Raw genomic sequence first — 11058 nt, 5'->3', positions numbered from 1 at the left:
TTCCAAAACAATGCATCAACATATAAAACATTAATAGCTGTTCCTGGAATTCAAGGAAATCACCTCCAAAACTGAAAATACCTCAAAAAAGGAGCAGCTCTTACAGCCACAAATTTTCCGGTCCTCCATCTCTATGACTCTATAACAAATGTTCAACGAACTGGTCTGCAATTTCCCACATATGGCCTCCCTCCCATTTTGAATACAGGTGTTACATTAGCATTTTTCCAAACCAATGGAACCATAAGATCATACGACACAGGAGCAGAAATTAGGCCATTCAGCCCATCGAGTCTGCTCCACCATTCAATCATGGCTGAGATGTTTCTCAACTCCATTCTCCAGCTTTCTTCCCGTAACCTTTGATCCCCTTGACAATCAAGAACATATATATATCAAGTCTTAAATAAACGCAATGAATCTTTCCCATGTTCAGAGATTTTTGGAATTTTGTAAGTAATGAATTCACTATCTCCACTGCCACTTCCTTCAGGACCCAGGATGTAGGCCATCAGCACCAGTCGACTTGTCTGTCCTCAATCCAAATAGCTTGCTGTGTACCTTTACCCTCTCAATGTTGATTGTTTAAGTTCTACTCTTTCTATAGCCCCAGACTTGCCAATTCTAATAGGAATAGTTCTGTTGTCTGCCAATATAAAAACTGAGATCATCTCTGCCACTTCAGTGTTCCCCCATGAACTCACAGTTCTCATCTTCCAAGGTACCACACTTAGCTCAGCGACTCTGTTCCCATTAACATACCAACAGAAGCTTTTGTTGTCCTTTTTGATATTTAGTGCGAGGTTTCTTTTGTAAGTTAACTTACCTATTTTTATTTATCGTTTTTACTATCCCTTTGTTCATGTTTGAAACTTTCCTAATGTTTGACCCTTCCAGAGGTCTAGAATAACATTTCACAACTGGCTGAAAAGTTTTTAAAAAACTACTTTGAAACTTTTTTAAATGACACCTTTCTGGCGGCTGGGGGCCGGCAAAACGATCGCCCCGCCCCCATTGTCTCCGATTGTTTGGTGGTCTCCCCAACCACGCCCCCTCAGCCCGCCATGACGTCACGGCGGGACCCCGCCCCTTGTTTGCTGGCGCATGTGCAGTGTAGGTCCCGCGGCCGGACAAAGACCGTGTTACTGAGTGTGGGAGAGGAATGGCGCCGGCGGCTGAAGGAACAAGAACAGAAACCGCTGGAAAAGCTGAGCAGGTCCGGCAGCTCGTGTTGAGAGAAATGTGAGGACGTGTTTCGGGTCCGGGGATCCTTCTTCAGAACAGGACCAGGTTTCAGAAACATCCCGGGGAGGTCGCCAGGTCCGAGCGCCAAGACCTGGCTCCTGCCCCCGGGGAGAGGAGACAGTGAGACAGGGTAGGATTGGGAACCGCGGGAGGAGGGAGACTGGGGAGTTTATAAACTCCTAGGGGGAGGCCGCAGGCCGCGAATAAAAGCCCCACAGGCCCAGTGTTTACTTCACCGGCGAGTTGCCTGGCAACCGGGCGCCATCTTTGTGAGGGCAAGGCGCATGTTGTCTTGGGGCGGGGAGCGCGGGCGGCCATCTTGGTGAGGGCACCATCAACTGTCATTTCTGGGAGAGAATTCCAACCTCGTGGCAGCCCCGGCCTTGGCCGAGCTTCATTCCCCACACAGTGTAGTGATGTGCAGGTTAGGGGGGCTCAGCCATGCTAAATTACTGATAATGCCCAAGGATGGTCTGGTTAGTGTATGTTGGCCATGCTAATTTACCCGCAGTGTCCAGAGATGTGCAGGTTAGAGTGGATTGGCCGAGGTAAGTGTATCCATAGTGTTCGGGGTTCTGCAGGTTAGGGTGAAGGTCTGGACACCCGAGATCGGTCAAAAGAATCACTAGGAGTACGATCTATTTAAAGCAAGGTTATCAGCTTAATGAAATAAGGCAGCCCGCACAGATTTGTCCAGCAACTCAGGTTAAAAGCTTCTATGTTACGTGGCAAAATTACACAATTACATTTGAAAATTACACATTATTTATTTTTGAGACAGCACAGCCTTAATGACAAGAAAAGACCAATAAAATGTAATAAGGTGACATGATTGACAGCAGGTTAGTCCAATGATATTTCCTGGGAAACATTGTTTTACGTGCAAAATCATCCCACGCTTGCTAGTTCAAGATTAGTTCGAATACCAAATTACTTATGATTCACATTATGCAAACTCCATTGTTCTCTTTTATTTCTAAATCCAACCAACTCAACAAAGCAGCAATTCAAGTTCAATGTCAAATCATAACCTGAAGCCATTTTGTTATATTATTTTAAAATATTATTTAAAATTGAAATGCCATTTTGTGGTTAATAAAAACCTACATACACCTGTTGCTCCTAACAACAGCCTACATTCAAATTTTAAATCCTGATCTCAATAAAGCAGCAGTTGTCTCATTACCCAAAAGGGTGAGACCACAAACGATATAAATACGGTTTTGATGGCTAATAACTCCTGAAAATCCTCCTACAAAACAAAAAGTCACTGAGAGCTGCATATCCCAAAGTGTGATATTACTGTTTTGTAGAGCTCTTGGATTCTTCCATTCTGTGCAAAACTCAGGGGAGACTATGTTCCTACAGTTACAGCACGAGGAGTACTTACTTGATTCAAAATAATAACCAGGTTTCATGTAGGTAAGGGAGGGACCTTGCAAATAAGAGGCATGCCTACCTTTGTGACTTCCTTGAGGCTGTTCAATACATGAGTCTTTTGGTAAGAGATGCGGTTGTTGTCCCAGAAAAGTACCACCCATCCCATAATTGGGAAGACATTGGTGCCATTTGGGGTCAAAAAGTCTTTTGCTGAGGTCAGTACATTCGTCCCTGCCAAATATTCTATTGTGACTTTGAAGAAACAAATTGTATCCGAAAGATAACATTTCCCTATCTTCTCTTTTGCGGTGTGACTTATTTGGATGGGGCAAGGCTTACCAGGGTAGCCCACAGCACAACTGGTATCAAACTGGCACACAACACCTTTACAGGGTAAAGACCGTTTAGACTTGCTTTGTAAATGAACTGTTCAGTCTCTGACCACTGCAATAGTCATTCTTGGTAATGTTCAGTCCCTCAGCAAACGAGGACATCTTCCTGGCATAGTTGGTGCACAGTCTCTGGTTGCTCAGGATTCACAGGTAAACTGTTCCTCCTTGTGCACCAATGCTGGCAATGGCAAATCCATACAGCAGGGCAAGTTCGATCTTTATTATCATCCACTCCCCCCACCCCCCCCCCCCCACCCCCCCCCCACCCAACCCCATCCCCACAGCCCCCCAACACCCCCACAACCCACTCCCCACCCCCCCCCCCCACCTTACAAGGGGCTCGTCTGATGAGCTTGCAATGATGGAGATGAATCCAGGGGGAGATGAGAATTTAAAATTTGAATTTAGGCTCTTGTTAGGAGCAACAGGTGTATGTAGGTTTTTATTAACCACAAAATGGCTTTTCACTTTAAAATGGCTTCAGGTTATGATTTGACACTGTGAACTTGAATTGCTGCTTTGCTGAGTTGGTTAGCTTTGGGGAAAAGAAAACAATGGAGTTGAATAATATGAATCATATGAATTTGGTATTCGAACTAACCTTGAACTAGCAAGCACGGGATGATTTTGAGAGTAAAACAGTCTGTTTCCTAGGAAATATTGGACTAAGCTGCTGTCAATCATGTCATCTTATTACATTTGATTGGTCTTTTAAGGCTGTGCTGTCTCTTAGAAAACATGTAAATGATGTGTAATTTTCGAAAGTAATTCTGTAATTTCACCACGGAGCACAGAAGCTTTAACTTCTGTGTTGCTGGACAGAATTGCGTCAGACTGCCTTGCTTTATGAAACTGATAACTTTGCTTTGTACAGTCTGCATTCCATTCATTCTTTGACCAATCTCAAAACGGAGGGGTCCCGCCTGGGATCCAGATCTTCAAGGGTGGATTAGCCATGCTAAATTCCCTCATCGTGTCCAAAGATGTGTAAGTTCAGTGTATTACTCTGGGATAAATGTAGGGCAATAAGGGAAGGAGTATGGGTGAATTACCATTCAGAACATTGGTTTGGACTTGTTGGCTCGAGTGGCCTGCTTCCACACTGTGAGGATTCTTTTGAAGGGAAGGGATTTTTGCAAACTGCTCTCCTTCCATCTGCTGCAGAGTTCCACTGTTGGCCTGTCCCCGCTCCCTGCCCCATTTTTGACATCACAACGCTGAAGTGGCTGTATCAGTTTCAATGTGAAACACCCTCCTCTGGGCAACTCCTCATCCTGGGAGGGAGAGAGGGAGGGGGGAATCTGTTCACTTGTAGCAACTGGAGTGAATCCAAGGCGGGAATCTACTCTGCCAACTCAGGTATGTCTTAATTACCCGGGTGAGGAGGGACGGATAATAGCAAATGGGGAAGGGGCGATACCTTATTTTTATTTTTAAAATGCATCTGATTCTCACAAATAAATGCATCAGGTTCAAGTAGAGCACACGCAATGATCCACATTGCAGCTTCAAGCTGGCTGCAACAGTTTTACATCCTCTGTTCTTCCTCTGTGTTGGCTGCAGCACATTTGGCTTCCTTCCCTCATCTTTTCTTCCTGCACCACCCCCCCCACCCCCCAAAGTGTTGATGCTTCCAAGCTGACCCTCAAAAGTTCAGGTTATACCTCCATTCTTTCCCAGATTTCAAAACCCACAAAATACAACTTTCCCAATCCTCTGTGTATCGGAGTTGGGAGGTGATGTTGTGGCTGTACAGGACATTGGTTAGGCCACTTTTGGAATATTGTGTGCAACTCTGGTCTCTCTCCTATCAAAGGGACGTTGTGAAACTTGAAAGCGTTCAGAAAAGATTTACAAGGATGCTGCCAGTGTTGGAGGGTTTGAGCTGAATTGTTTTGGGCTGTTTTCCCGAGTGTGGCAGAGGCGTTTGTATACATTTATAAAATCATGAAAGGCATGGATTGGATAAATAGACAAGGTATTATCCCCTGGGTCTGGGGGTGTCCAGAACTAAAGTGTAATAGTTTTAGGATGACGTGGATGAGCAAAGATTTAAGAGAAACCTAAGGGCAACTTTTTAACTCAGAGAGTAGTGAGCGTAAAGAAAGAGCTGCCAGAGGAAATGGTAGAGTCTGGTACAATTACAATATGGGAATGGCATCTGGATGGTTTCTGAATAGGAAGGGTTCAGAGGGGTATGGGCCATGTGCTGGCATATGGGACTAGATTAATTTAGAATATCTAGTCAACATCAATGAATTAAGACCATAAGACATAGGAGTGGAAGTAAGGCCATTCAGCCCATTGAGTCCATTCTGCCATTTACTCATGGCTGATGGGCATTTCAGCTCCATTTACCCACACTCTCCCCGTAGCCCTTAATTCCTTAATCAAGAATTTATCAATCTCTGCCTTGAAGATATTTAATGTCCTGGCCTCCACTGGGCTCGCTGGCAATAAATTCCACAGGCCCACACTCTCTGGCTGAAGAAATGTCTCCTAATTTCTGTTCTAAATTGACCCCCTCTAATTATCAGCCTGTGTCCCTGGATCCTAGTCTCCTCCGCCTAATGGAAACAACTTCCCACTATCCACCCTTTCTAAGCCAAGCATAATCTTGTAAGTTTCTATTAGATCTCTCCTCAACATTCTGAACGCTAATGAGTACAATCCCAGGACCATCAGCCATTCATCGTATGTTAATCGTACCATTCCAGGGATCGATCGTGAGAATCTCTGCTGGACACACTCTAGTGCCAGTATATTCTGCTGTTACTGCCGCTGAGTCACCCCTTGAACCCTATTTAGTGGGTGAAGTGGGAAGGGCAAGAGGATCCTTTTTGCCGGACTTGCTGCTCTCACACCCACTTTACTACCAGTGCTGTCTGACAGAATTGAATTGCAGGAGCAGATGGAGGACATTTTTATCCTGGGTGAAACGTAATGTTTGTCCAACCCCTGCAGGTGGATCTGAAATAGATACATTTGTCTCTGTCCCATTGAGTCTCCAGCACAGGGCCCGGCTGGTCAGCTCAGTGTTTTCGCTCTGCCTGAGCCTCCACCCACCCTTCTTCATCGTCCCTTCCCATCCCTCATCAGCAAACTGATATCCCCCACTTATCGCACGTTTGCTTTATGCAACTTTGCTTTTATAGAAGACCCACATTAGTACCTGTTTACGCTAATCAAAAGAAATCCAAAGAGGATTTTTGCTTTCATGAGAGGCAACGTCCTTGTGAACCTTCTCTGCATCCTCTCCCAGAGCATCCACGGCAGTAAATTGAGGGATGTGCAGGCTAGTCTCATCTTCAAGTTGGATAAAAGGCTGGTACAACACCGAGGGCTGAAGGGTCTGAACTGTGCTGTATTGTTCCATGTGCTCGTTCCAGAACGATGCAGCAGCAGTATTGGAAGAACAAAATTGCTTCAAACCCCTTGACACTTCCAGAGATGCGCACTGTCGATGGAAACTCGGTTAAATTCTGCCAGCAATCAGGTGATAGCCGGGGTTGGGGGAGGGTGGCAGCGGTGAGGCTGAACTTGCTTACTTGAGGGTTTTTAGCTTTGGTTGCTATATGCAATGAAGTGTGAATCATTGTTTCAGCAGTTGGTTCTGTGTGTTGTTTCTGAGTCAGTGGCCAAATTAAGGCGATTCACCCACAACCAGAGCAGGACGCTGGGATTAATATTGACTCCACTGCATTCAGCATGACATCACGTCAATACTGTTAGAAAGCGAAAGCTGACACCAACTCCCACCCCACCAGCGATCCAAAGAGAAGTGCATCGCCCTATAATCTGTAAAATTAATGTGAAAAGTGGTGTAACCTGCTCTAAAGTTTAAAAATAAATCCCTGGCACTTTTTAAAATCAACAAAAATCCATTTATTTATCCAACAGTAACGGTGAACAGATGAACTAAACTATTAACAAACCGAATAAATTCCTTCTAACTACTGACTGTTCCGGAATAAAACAAGTTTCTTGTGATATGCTGATCCAATAAATATGATTCCCTCTCGTAACAAAAAATAGAATTTAGTCTCTCAGATTACAGCCAGGTTCCGTGTCGTTTGGAATACTCTGTGCCGCCTTCTGTTGAATCTTCTCTCAGGAATGTCCTTCTCAGTTTTTTTAAAATGATGCATTCTCTAATACAGAGATGACTGACAGCCAATTTCCCCCCCTCAATAGAACTGAGGACTCTTAGCTCTCGTGAGGGGGAGTTAGAGATCTGGGTGTTCAGTCGATTGTACCCTGAAGGTGGCAACACAGGTCAATGGAGTGGTCACGAAGGCATATGGAATGCTTTCCTTCCCTGAGATTGAGTACAAGGGTTGGCAGGTTATGTCACAGTTGTATAGGACTTTGGTTCGGCCACATTTGGAATACTTCACACAGTTCTGGTTGCCACATTACCAAAAGGATGTGGATGCTTTGGAGAGGGTGCAGAGGAGTTTCACCAGGATGTTGCCTGGTAAACAGGGCGCTAGCTATGAGGAGAGGTTGAGTAGATTAGGATTATTTCATTAGAAAGATGGGGATTGAGGGGGGGAACCTGAATGAGATCTACAAACCATGGGGTGGCATGGTGGCTCAGTGGTTAGCACCTCTGCCTCAGCACCAGGCCTCTGGATTTAATCCCGCCTTGGGCATGTGTGTGGAGTTTGCACATTCTCCCCGTCTCTGATTGTTTGTCCTCCAGGTGCTTTAGTTTCTTCCCACAATCCAAAGATGTGTGGGTCAAGTGAATTGGTGATGCTAAGTTGCCAGGTCAGGGGTAAGTAAAGGGTAGGAGAATGTCTCTGGGTGGGTTACTCTTCAGGTGGTTGGTGTGAACTTGAAGGGTTGAAGGGCCTGTTTCCATACAATAGTGTATCTAATCGAAGTAGAGAACAAGAAGCTTTTATTCCCAGAGTGGGAGACACAATTACTAGGTGGGGGTCACAAGTTCAAGGTGAATGGGGAAAAGTTTAAGGAGGATATGCGTGTCAAGTTCCTGATGCAGAGGGTGGTGGGTGCCTGGAACGCGTAGCCACAGGAGGTCTTAGAGGCGGACATGATAGTGTCATTTAAGATGTATCTAGACAGATACATGAAAGGGCAGGGAGCAGAGAGATACAAATCCTTAGAAGACAGGCAACAGGTTTAGATAGAGGATCTGGGTTGGCACAGGCTTGGAGGGCCAAAGAACCTGTTCCCGTGCCGTAGCTTTCTTTGTTCCTTGTTTAGCTCAGGCTTCTGTCCAACTGCCCCCTTTTGTACCCTTGATGACATATCTTTCTTTTTTATGATAGGATTGTTTCTCTGTTTTCAAAACCATCAGATTGAAATTTAACAGGTTTTTGGAAGCCAAAGGGCCTGGTTTAAATTGATTGGCTAAATTGAAGAACTGTTGTCTTAGCCTGCTAACTGTCTGGCCTTTCAATACAAATGTTTCAGTTCAGGTGCTCTCTGTTGTGACAATGCTGCTCCTTTAAGATGATGTTGTTCTTGGTTTTTTTTTGAAGAGAGGTTGTAAAAGGCAGAGGTTCTGATTCATCTGGGGTTAGGGACTTTGCTAATGGCTAACAGATACTGGCTAAGGCAACAATCGGGAAAAAGGGTTTGAGACTTTTTTTTTCTAAAACGCTTGTACGATGAAAGGACGGTTCTCCTTTTTGTTAACCCTGATTTGGTTTGAGTTTGAGCAAGCAGTCTGTCTGAAGCTACTGGGGGGAGAAAGGTTCCCTGATTCCAACAAATGTTTCTGGCTGACTCTCTCTCACTAAAATCTCTCCTCTAAGAATCTGTGTTTGAACTGACCATTCTTTTTTGCCGTGGGGGTGTGTTTATGAGAATGTTTCAGGAAATCTGAACAGCTGCTTTCTTAAGTTGTGGGGAGGTCGTGACGGTCGGGTTTATAAATGGCTGCTATTCTAAATTCTGATTCCTTTTGCTTTTGTTTCATTCGGCGGTGTGTAAGTAAATTGTTTTCCTCGAAGCCAAGTGATTTGACCAGCTACATCACTCCTGAGGTACCTCTGCCTGAAACAACTAAAAAAAGTTAGGGCCTGGGCTACCTTCCTAGAATGTTTTGAGGGGATCTGGCCTGGTCCATAACACTGTACACCTGCAAATTGTGTCTCCAGAAAGGATGTAGTGAAACTTGAAATGATTGGATGATTCTGAGGTAGGAGGGTTTGAGTTAGAGGGAGAGAGTGAATAAATTGCAGGTATTTTCCCTGGAACATCAGAGGCTGAGGAGTGACCTGGTAGATATTTATAAAATTGAGGGGCACAGATAGGGTAAATAGTCAAAATCTTTTCCCTGGGGTGGGGAATCCAAAACGAGAGGTTTATGATGAGGGGGAAAAGATTTAACAGGGACCTGAGGGGAGACCTTTTCACGGAGAGTGTGGTGTGTGTATGGAATGAGCTGCCAGAGGAAGTGGTGGAGGCTGGTACAATTTCAACATCTAAAAGGCACCTGGATTGGAACATGAATAGGAAGAGTTTAGAGGGATATGGACAAGTGCTGGCAAATGGGATGAGATTAATTTAGGATATACAGCCAGCATGGACAAGTTGGACTGAAGGGTCTGTTTCCCTGCTGTGCATCTCTTTTGAGTCGAAGTCTCTAAAAGATACCACATTACTTCAACCGAACTCTGAAACCCAACGTTGCTGACAGTTTCTTTGTGTGTGAACCCGAGGGGCCTAGTCGTAGGGATGTACAGCACTGAAACAGATCCTTCGGTACAACTCGTCCATGCTGACCAGACATCCAAAATTTAATCTACTCCCATTTGTCAGCATTTAGCTCATGTACCCATCCAGATGCCTTTTAAATGTTGTAATTGTACCAACCTCCACCACTTCCTCTGGCAGCTCATTCTGTACATGCACCACCCTGTGTGAGAAAACTTGTCCCTTTGAGGTCCCTTCTAAATTTTCCCCCTCTCACCCAAACCTCTGTTCTCTAGTTCTGGATTCCCCCCACCCAGGGGAAAAGACCTTGTGGTTTGGCCAAATTTATCACTCCTGGGATACCTCTGCCTAAAAGATCCTCATGGATTTTATAAATCTGAGGTCACCCCTCAGCCTCCGATGTTGCAGTGAAAATAGCCCCTGCCTATTCAATCCCTTCCTGTGGCTCAAACCTTCCAACCCTACCAACATACTTGTCAATCTTTTCAGAGCCCTTTCAAGTTTCACAGCTTGTTACAAACATGTTGGTTTTGGTCATCTGATGTGGGAGAGTTTTCTGCAGGATTCTTTTCTGTCTGAAAAAGAGTCCTCCCCTGTGCTGTGACAGAGCCACAGTGACTCTCAAAATCCTGACTGACATTAAAGATTCATTTGTAGAAGCTTCTGAATCACATTTGTAAATGCAGAAAGTGTCTTTAATAATGAGTCATGAATAAAGGCTGCATTCATCTTTTATTGTGAAATTCTACTCCTACATCTCAAAACAGAGCATACAAACCGTCTGTGTGGAGTTTGCACATTCTCCCCATGGCTGTGTGGGTTTCCTCCCACAGGCCAAAAGTGTGTCAGGTGAATTGGCCGTGCTAAATTGTCTGTAGTGTTAGGTGCAGAGGGAATGAGTCTGGGTGGGTTGCTCTTCGGAGGGTCGGTGTGGACTTGTTGGGCTGAAGGGCCTGTTTCCACAATGTAAGTAATCTAGTCTAATCTAATCTAAACCTGGTCAGAAGCAGCCTCCCAGAATAAGACGTCACCGGCTATTTCCCCACCAGGACTGACTTTGCCCAGAAAACACACATTTTAAATGAATAGGGCACCATTCATTTTAAGATCAGGTGAACATAAGAGGGACTGCATTGGCTTAGAAAGGAGAGATCCTTGACACACACAAAGACCTGAAATCATTGCTGCACTATTATTAGCGAATTGGAATTAAGGCTGGATTTTTTTTTCCGCTGCAGCAGAGGAAGTTGAGAGGTGAGTTTTGTAAAATCATGAGGGGCATAGATAGTGTTAATGGTAATTGTCTCTTCGCTAGAATGGGAGATTCAAGTCCAGGGGGCACAAACTTAGT

This window comes from Hemiscyllium ocellatum (assembly GCF_020745735.1).
Source record: "Hemiscyllium ocellatum isolate sHemOce1 chromosome 27 unlocalized genomic scaffold, sHemOce1.pat.X.cur. SUPER_27_unloc_27, whole genome shotgun sequence".
Taxonomy (NCBI): Eukaryota; Metazoa; Chordata; class Chondrichthyes; order Orectolobiformes; family Hemiscylliidae; genus Hemiscyllium; species Hemiscyllium ocellatum.
The sequence above is the reverse complement of the archived record's forward strand: the minus strand, read 5'-3'. Positions refer to the sequence as shown.